This window comes from Haematobia irritans, chromosome 5 (assembly GCF_050003625.1).
Source record: "Haematobia irritans isolate KBUSLIRL chromosome 5, ASM5000362v1, whole genome shotgun sequence".
NCBI lineage: Eukaryota > Metazoa > Arthropoda > Insecta > Diptera > Muscidae > Haematobia > Haematobia irritans.
The window spans coordinates 59937711-59948285 of NC_134401.1; positions in this window are offsets into that span (position 1 = coordinate 59937711).

Below are 10575 nucleotides of genomic sequence, written 5' to 3' on the forward strand. Positions count from 1 at the left end.
CAAAATGTGTTTCGTGCACAATTTTTAAACACAATATATTTAAGTGCAAACATGTAATGTTCCTAAACTAACACTAAATGTTTGGGACACATATGTTAGTATATTATGCTTGGGGCATGAATGTTTCATAAAAATAATATGTGTGAATGTAAACAAATATAAATTTACAAATTTCGTGTAAACATACATACATATATATATATATATATATATATATATATATATATATATATATATATATATATATATATATATATATATATATATATATATATATATATATATATATATATATATATATATATGTATATATATTTTATTCAGAGAGCGACAGAGAGAGAGAGTATAGAGAAAGGAATAGAGATGGAAACCGGGATGGTTGACGAAAGATATCAACATAACACAGCGAGAGAATCAAAAGAGAGCAATTTCTGTGAAACCGCTCGTACGTTGTCTCGGAAAACTGTTTTATGATAAGGTCAAAAATTTTATATGCTTAAGTCTAAATATTATTTAATTTGAATATTAGAATGAGTATTCGTAGTAAAGATAATAGACATTCGGAACCAAGAGAATAGGCATTTAAAAACAAGTGAGTAAAGTAGAAAGTCGGGCGGGGCCGACTATATCATACCCTAAACCACCCCTACTGAATTAGTAAACATAAGCATTTGTGGGGTATCATTGGTATAGGATTCGGTGAACATAAAGGGGGGTACATGTTTATGGGTGTCTTGTCACAATCTGAGCAGAAATGTCTAATATTAGGAGCTTTTGGTGCAAGAGTTAGTATGCCACTAATATTAAGTCCATTATTAAAAAAAGAGGAAATCGGTCAATTATGTTAGTTGTGGGTAATAAATCCAAATTTCTGCAAATAGGGCAATAGATTTATGTAAGAGCTACATGTATGTCTAAATACGATCAGCTAGTATATCAAAATTTGAAATTTAAATAACATAGTTTAATAAATAAGAGTATTATGGCCAAATATGACAAAATCGAGAGATGCATATATATGGGACCTATATCTAAATCTAAAATAATTTGTATAATATTTTGCAGGTATGGTTGATACCACAGAAGGTCACTTTGTGTAAAATTTGATTACGATCAGTTCATAAATGAGGCCCCTATGGTCAAAAATAAGGTTATTAGGGGCAAATTTTTCAAAATCGGGCGATACATATATGTATATGGGAGCTATATTTAAATTTGAACCGATTTCGATGAAATTTTGCACAAACAGTTAGTGCTATAGAAGATTACATTTAGCCAACCTTTGTTACGATCGGTTGATAAATAAGGGTTTTACGGCCAAATTTGGCAAAATCGGGCGATACATATATATGGGAGCTATATCTAAATCTGAACTGATTTCGATGAAATTTCGCACACACAGTTAGAGGTATAGAAGATTATATTTAGCCAACTTTGAGCACTATCGGTTGATAAATAAGGGTTTTACGGCCATATTTGGCAAAATCGGGCGATACATATATATGGGAGCCACCGTGGTGCAATGGTTAGCATGCTCGCCTTGCATACACAAGGTCGTGGGTTCGATTCCTGCTACGACCGAACACCAAAAAGTTTTTTCAGCGGTGGATTATCCCACCTCAGTAATGCTGGTGACATTTCTGAGGGTTACAAAGCTTCTCTAAGTGGTTTCACTGGAATGTGGAACGCCGTTCGGACTCGGCTATAAAAAGGAGGTCCCTTGTCATTGAGCTTAACATGGAATCGGGCAGCACTCTGTGATAAGAGAGAAGTTCACCACTGTGGTATCACAATGGACTGAATAGTCCAAGTGAGCCTGATACATCGGGCTGCCACATAACCTAACCTAACCTATATCTAAATCTGAACCGATTTCGACTATTTTTGGCACATATTGTCAGTACCATAAAAGATTAGAGTAAGCCAGTTTGAGTAAGATCGATTAATAAATAAGGTTTTTATGGCCAAATTTGAAAAAATCGGGCGATACATATATATGGGAGCTATATCTGAATCTGAACTGATTTCGATGAAATTTTGCAGACTTAAAGGGTGATGAAAACGTTTACTATGTGAAAAATTTGATGACGATCGGTTTGTAAAAAAGCGCAACGTGACTCCATTCGTCGAAATCGGGTGATACATATATATGGGAGCTATAACTAAATTTGATCCGATTTCTTCCAAATTCAATTCGTCCTTGTGCCCAAAAAACACCCTGTACCAAATTTCATCCAAATCGGTTAATAATTGCGACCGGAATCCTGTGAACAACAAATACATGGACAGACGGACGGACACCAAGATCTAGATCGACTCAGGAGGTGATTCTGAGTCGATCGGTATATATTTTATGGGGTCTAAAATCAATATTTCTGGTAGGCACATTTTTTGGCGGATGAAACTTATTACACCCTTTTAGGGTATAATAAAGAAAGGAAATAAATACTCGTATTTGGTGCCTTAAAAAAAGATACGCTTGGGGTGGAATACAATATGTTTTGCACAGTACAAACAATTTTGTTTGAATAATTTCTAAAAATATATATGCTAGAAGCAGAATAGGTTTGGAAATATATGTTACAGAGGCGGCTCTTTTTTAGGGTGGAGGTTGCATTGTAAAAATCCGCATCTTGTAAACACAAATTAATTTTTTGCTGAAAACAAAACACCATTAATTTGATTTAATTTTTCCAAATTCAATATTTTTCAATACTCGTAGTTCATCCTTGTGACGACACCCTGTACTAAATTTCATTAAAATCGGTTAGTAATTGCGACCGGAATCTTGAGAACATTAAACCCATGGACAGACTGATGAACGAACAGGCCCTATATAGCCTCAGGAGGTGATTTTGAGTCGATCAGTATATGTTTTATGGGGTCTAAAACAAATATTCAAGGTACGCAAATTTTTTACAAACCTAACAATTTTATTTGACATTTTCATGTAGCGCTGTCTTCCAATGTATATCCTTATTTTCTTGCTGTGCATTTGTCAAATCCAGAGATCCGGAGCGGTAAATTTTTTTGCTTCGCTCCGTAGAATCTGAGCAAACTTTTTTCTAGACTTAAAATTCAAAACGGCTAATTCACGGGGACGATGTAGTACCGATAAGGAAAGTCCAAAGTCGGGCGGAACCGACTATTTTGAGGATACCATCTCAATCCTTATATTTTTTTTCCGAGAAATATATTTGCATATTCCAATTACATATATAAAACCGAAGCGATTTGGAAAAAAAGTTATATTTGGACACCATTTTTAGGCATCTGCAAAATCTCTAGTCTTATGTGAAGCTTTATATTGGTTAATGTACACTGAAAAAAATATTTACGTGATATTAGGATACGAAATTTACAAAATCTTAAGGACAAATTTCTGTAAAATTATGAAATTTTAATTATTAAACCGCGAAAAGAGAATGAAAATTTGATAAATGAGATCTGTATCCTAATTTTGTCGCTAATAAATTTATTTATTTTAAAGAAGCCGCATCTTTGGCTCGGAATCAATACCAAAATCCTTAAGGGGAGGTCAAAATCTTTGAATTCAAATAAACTTGTTTTTGAGTGTAATAGAACGGAGCACAATGTTAATACAAAGGGAAATATTTAAATCTAAAGCCATATTTATGCAATTTAGCAAAAGTGTTATCATAATTTATCGGTCGATAGATATGTATTCGAAATATGGGAAAATTTGAATAATGTTTGCAAATTTCGACTTACCAGGAAATTTTAAAATGAAACTTGGTGTAGTTTGGCCATGTTTGCCCAAAAACAGAAGAACATATATATGGGGGTTTGTCTCAATCTAAACCGATTTTGACCAACTTTGGCACTCTAAAAAAAATGTTAATTGTAAAAATTTGCTAAAGTGTTAATTGTACTCTCTGTGCACAATTTCAAAATATTCGGAGTGAAACTTTGGTCTCAGTGGTCATATGCATCTAAATTGAGCGGAAGATATATATGGCACCTATATCTAAAATTGAACCGAATTCAACCAAATTTGACACATGCCGTAAAGGCATAGCCAATTGTTCCCCTTGTGCAAAATTTAAAGCAAATCATTCTAAAACTCTGGCTTCTGGGGCCATATAAGTGGATATCGGCGAAAGCTATATCTAAAACTGAATCGATTCAATAGGGTTCTATTCTGACCCAAAACACATACTTGTGCCAAATTTGATGTCGATTGGACTAAAATTGCCACCTAGACAAAAATGTGTTCACAGACAGACGGACATAGCTTGGTTAGTTTAGGTTAGGGTAGGTGGCAGCCCGATGTATCAGGCTCACTTAGACTATTCAGTCCATTGGGTAAATCATCATTGAATATGATATGGGTACCATATGGATATTCCGACCATATTGTCGCAAATCGGGATTATGCATTATCTAAATCGGAGCCGATTTTGATCGAACTCGGCACACTTAACCAAAATGTTAAGTTTGCTATATGTCAAATATAAAGTTGGGGGTTCAATTTGAATATCTTATCCATATTTTCCCATCTAACCGATTTTGACCAAATTTGCACATATTGCTAAAATATTAATTGTACTCTATATCTAAATATTAAATAATTTTGACCAAATTTGGTACACGTAGAAAGAATGACAATTCTACACGCAGAGAAGAAACATGATTGCCACAATCATATTCGAAGAGCCAAATAATATGATAGCAGCTATTTTTGCGGCGACCATGTAACATTTTAACCTGCAACCATGTTGGCTCAGTGAACATGGTTCTAAGAAAAATACAATTGTCCTCATCTAAAATGTTATTATATTGATAAAAAGAATTTTGTTTCCATTAAAAGACAATGGTCACGATCTAAAATGTTATGTTATTCGTCAAAAATGTTTTTCTTCTAGTTAAAAGAACATGGTCACAACCTAAAATGTTTTGATTTTTATGAAAAAACTTTTTTCGTCGTCGAAAAAAGGACGCCACTTGAGAAAAGAAAACACAAAATCAACGTTATTTATTTGTTTTTATTTATTTATAAACTAATTCATTGTTTATTTGTATTTATAATGTCGTGCAAGCAAACTTCACATATTTTTACACACTCTAGTTTGGTTCAATTTCAACAATAAGTAATCATTCCATATTTACTTCGTGCCCATCAAATGTACAAACGCAGACATCATGTAACTGCAAATAAAAATAAATTATACCATATATCAAAATGCAGAACAAAAACCAGGTATATTTTTTTCAATTACACTTTCCTTGTTTGTATTCACATAAAACCACGTGCCATTTCTGAATAAATAAATTAACACAAAACACAATAATTCCGTATTCTCCGTCCATTCCAAGAAACAATCAACACACGACTGACGCGCAAAATGAAAATCGTGTGTACCTGCTCAATGTTTTTATAAAATTCTTGTCGCTGCAAAAAAATTAAAAAATTAAATGGTCACGAAAACAATGTACATGGTCTTTATGGCCATGTAATGGTTGTAGACATGTCTATACGTAAACTATAAAAATATTTTTTTCTCTGCAAAAAAGTAAAAAAATTGAATGGTCAGATACATGATTTTCCTGACCATATAATGGTCTCAAATTCTATCATTTAAATAATAGAACATGTTTGCGGCATTTGAGAACCATTTAAATGCTTATTGCCAACATATATTTTTCTCCGCTCGAAAATTATTTTTACAAAGACAAAATACATGGTTTTCGCGACAATTACATACTCTAAATAAGCATTAAATGGATGCGGCAACCATGTCCAAACATGTTTTTTCTGTGCGTGTACTATCTATGCAACATTTCACGTATACCGGAGCAAAACTTTAGTCTCTGTGGTTATAAGAGGGTAAATCGGAGCTATATCTAAATTTAGGAAAATCGGAGTAAAATTATGTCCTATGTGGTCATATGAGTGCACTCATTTATATGTAAATCGGGGGAAAGATATATATGGGAACTCCCAGCAAAAAATACTTCAGCTGTAAGAGTTTAGTTGCGCTTTTTGGTATACAATAAAGTAGGCAGTGCATCCACATTGCACGAATCGATGGCAATAACGTAAACAAGTAATCATTCGTTTACGTTATTGCAACCAATTCATGCAGTATAGATGCATGAAAGGTAGTGCTGTTTTCCTTCACGCCAACAATGCTATACTCAAGATTATATATCACTTCAGAGCAACATTTCTATTAAAATGAGCAATTATATCAGCGCTATATAGAAGCTGCACTGAAAAAACAGTGAACCCACCAGGAAGAAAACTTTCAGTTAATTTTAGAAAATTTTGAATATTTGTAGAAAATTTTAAGTAAACAGTATTACAAACGTTGGCATCACGCCGATGTCATAAAAATAAGTAAATATTTTTCGACAAATTCAAGAAAATTTATTAGACATAACTAAGTTTTTTTCACTTTTTAAAGAAAATTTTGTAGTTGGAAGGAAAAACTTGGAGTTAAAAATTGCAAGAATGTCTTTAGTGACATACGAAGTTCATGATGGACGCATTTTTGGTAAAATTTACAAATTTAAAGAAATTCTGAACTATTTTGTGGAAGACATGAATTTAGTTAATCTTTATGCTTCATTTGAGTATATTTTTTCCTCGGTTTTAGTTAATTTAACTAACGTACACAAAAAATTATTAGAGTAAAGGAAACTTTCTCCAAACATAATAATTCCATGAACTAAAACAAAGTTAAATTGGCTTTAGTGAAATAGAGAGTTCACTTTTTTTGTTGAGTGTGCTCTAAATCGGGACATCGTCCACAAAACTCAGCGCTGATTCGGTTGTTTTGTAAGCAGTTGGTACTGCCTCTCTCCCTTACAATCCTGCTGAAATAGTGCTACATTTTTTGCTGGGCTAATATATCTAAATTCGAACCGGTTTCAACCAAATTTGGCCACATTACCACACTATCAAGTGACTCTTTACGGAAAATTTATAGCAGAGCAAACGAAATAAAAAGAATAATGTTTGTTTTTCGGAGCGGAGCGGCTTTTCTTTTGGAAAACGCTCCGCTTCAGGTTTTAAAATTATCACTCCCGCTCCGGCCACAAAAGTACTCTTTCTCTCTGACATTTCCAAACATATGTATGTTTATACAAAATTTTTAAGTTAATAAATGTTTGGATTCACTCATATTATATACGTAATAGAAAATTACTGTGAATGAGGTCAACTTGGCATTAACAATGTAAATTTAGTACTAAATTTATAAGATTTGTATCTTGTTGTACTGAAAATCCAAATCAAATAAATGAAATGAAATAAAAAATCTATTTTCTTAAGAATTGTCGAAACTGTTGTTAAATCCTATAGAGATAAAAAACATTGGGATAAGGAGATATCTTTCAAAATTTTATTTCCAAAGGCGCTTTTTACTTCAAATATGCATAGCTTATACTTGAAGGCGAATTTCAGTTGGCATCTTTGCGGTGACTAACATGTTAATTTAATATGGTATCACAATGGACTGAATAGTCTAAGTGACCCTGAATCAAATCGGGCTGCCACTTTAACCTAACCTAACCTTACCTAACATATTGATGGAGGATTTTTATTTTATGCGGTGAAAAAATTAATAAATTAAATAAATTAAAACTTCTTTTCTAGTATCTAGTACGCTAACCCATTATTTAAATATTTATTGTGTCTTAAGTGCAGGATTGCAGGTTTGGAATCAATACTAAAATACCGAAAAATAAGAAAAAAAACTTTGGAACTGGGTAAGACTTTTGATTGTAATTCTACACCACTGGCTGAAAATGTAAGTTCATATTTAATTGATCCACAATGTTCTTATTAACAAACATTTACATTTAACTCTTGGAAATGTGTGTACGTATTTATGGTGCATCGTATGTATACGCGATAAAAGTACGGATATATTAGATTGGGTCTTAATTATTTGTATGCGTCTTTGTTTGTAAAATAGGTAAACGAATTTTGAATTACCCATTTATGAACACTATAGAAGAGTTGTATAATGAATAAATCCATTCTAACACTGAATGAAAGAAATTGGATGAATTTGAAGATAAATTAGATATTCGGATTCCTGTAACATGAAGGCACTTCTAGACTTTACCGCTCAACTCATACAAAAGTACTTTTCTGTTGAAATTAGTTGAAATTGTTTCCAAAACGGGTCAATACTTTGCAGTAATAAAGATATTGAAATTGATAACTTGTGATCATTACACTGAACAAAATATTGACCTAATAAGTAAGATTATGCAGTCTAAATTTTAGGACGCGTAATTTACACAAGATTAAGGGAAAATTTCTTTAAAATAAGTTGTAAGTTATATGAAAAGATGATGTACATTGGGAGAACAGATGATTCAATTTGTAAGAGGAAATTTCCCAAATGTTTTCTCCATAAGGAGTTAGCATAAAGGGCCCAAAATTGAGTTATCTCTCCCAGCCAGATCTATACTAAAGGCTGTGGAAAGGTTCATTCGCCCGAACCGAAACATGTACAGTCCAGGCGTGTATAGATTTGTATCTGGCGTTTTCTTTTCAATGGCTCTATTAACCATGTTCCTTAATCTATATCTGTCCATAAAGTTCGAAAAATAATTGTATAATTAGATAAAATGAAGAAATATTAATTAAAGGAGAAATTAATAACATAGGGGAACAAAATTGAACTTTTTTCGTGTTGATTTGAAATTTGTACCAAATTATTTGTAATTAGGGGTCGCTGAATCCAAATCTGCTCTTGGTTTTTTTCTATCAGCTCGATTTTTCGAGATATACAGTTATGTTCAAAATTAAGGCACTTCCTCCACATATGTTGGAATAACTTGAAAACGGTTCAACTTATTAAATTAAAAAAATTAAAGAAAATCCCTTACAATATTCTCTTTAGGCTGTCTTTACATTGTTTTTCAATTTTCCAAGTAGTTTTAGAGATATCCTTCAAGTTTTGCAAAAAAAAAATAATTTTTTGATCTTTAAAAAATCAAAATGGTACAAAAACCACAGTTTTATTCCAGAAACAAACAGCTAAATATATTTCCAATAAAATGAGCTTTATTCCATTACAATCGATGCACGACTTTTGATTTTATTCACGATTTACTGAATTGATATAAATCGCGATTTCCCTACATAAATAACATTTTCTAATGGATAAGTGTTTGTATGAAATAAGTTTATTTTTGTTACGGTTCTGTTGGTTAAGAATGGAATATCGTTTTTAAGGTTATTTGGGACGCTGAATCCAAATCTGCAATTGTCCAAAATTTAGGCACTTCCGCTACATATATTGGAATAACTTGAAAACGGTTCATCGAAGAATCGAAATTGCAATTCACACTTACCAACGTATAATACCCTGAATCAGATAGCATAAATGGGAATAAGGTCCAGTCTAATGTAATACCGAAGGCATACGATGATGGTTTGAAAAGAAGTGCTTGTTGCTACTTTTGGTTTCGCTTGTAATTATTTCCAAAGTAAATTTAACGTTTATTTCCCACTTTCAGTTCATCAAGATTTACTTGAAAGCATATCGTCTCGTCTCGATCATCTTGTCGCTTGCTTCGATATCAGATTGGAGCTGTTAGGTGTTTTTGTTTCTGCTCAGTAAAGATTTCATTGGAGTCATTCAGTTAGTTTGTCAGTTGGTAGCTGCAACAACCAAAAGCCGTTCCAAACGTTCCAAAACAAAAAACAAAAATCTGTCGAAAGTTTAGATTTGCTAAACGAGCATAAAAGCGCAATGTTTATGCCTGATGTCCATATGCACGTACAGCAACACCTGTACTATGAGCATAGCTGACTAAGGATATGTTCGCTGGTTTATGGGAGTAATTGTTGCAAATGCTTATCTGCTTTTGGATGTTTCTCACTGGCAAAATTTATGAAAAACTGTTAAATTCGATAATTGAAAATACGTTTTATTTCCATTTTATTTATTGCTAAATAATGGCGTAAAACTTTCAAGTATTTTTTGAGAAATTTCCGTGTGTGTGCGTTTTTCATTCAGAGTAGCTTTAATTTGTTTGCGCATAGTTTATGAGCCACTATATTTTAATCTCAAAGTGGCATCTTATTAAAGTGTGAAAGCTAAAGTTGGGAACTATGTTGGCCAATTTATTAAATCAATCAAAATAAAATTTAGTTTGTCAGAGGCTTCAGGAATATCCTGTAAGTCAACAATATGACATTGGCTTGTGGTGCTGCCTGGTAAACTTTATGTTAATTAAATTAAATTAAATAAATAACACCTACTGAATTAATAAATCTACAAAATATTATTAATAAACATGAAAAATATTTTGATCTAACATCAAATATTATGTAATTAAAATTGTACACAATATTAAGTGCAAATGTCTTCATAGTAAAAACAAAAATTAAATATCTTGATTTAAAATCTTTTTTAACCACATTTGATTTTTTGAAATTACAACCCTCAGTTAAAGTCGAAGTAAGGCAAGATTTCTTTAAAGTAAGGAAAAATGCATTCATCATCTGTGAGTCGCATTCGAGACTGTGTGTCGTACGAAGTACAGCGTATTTTAGTACATGTAACGATGAAATGGCTCATTTATTAG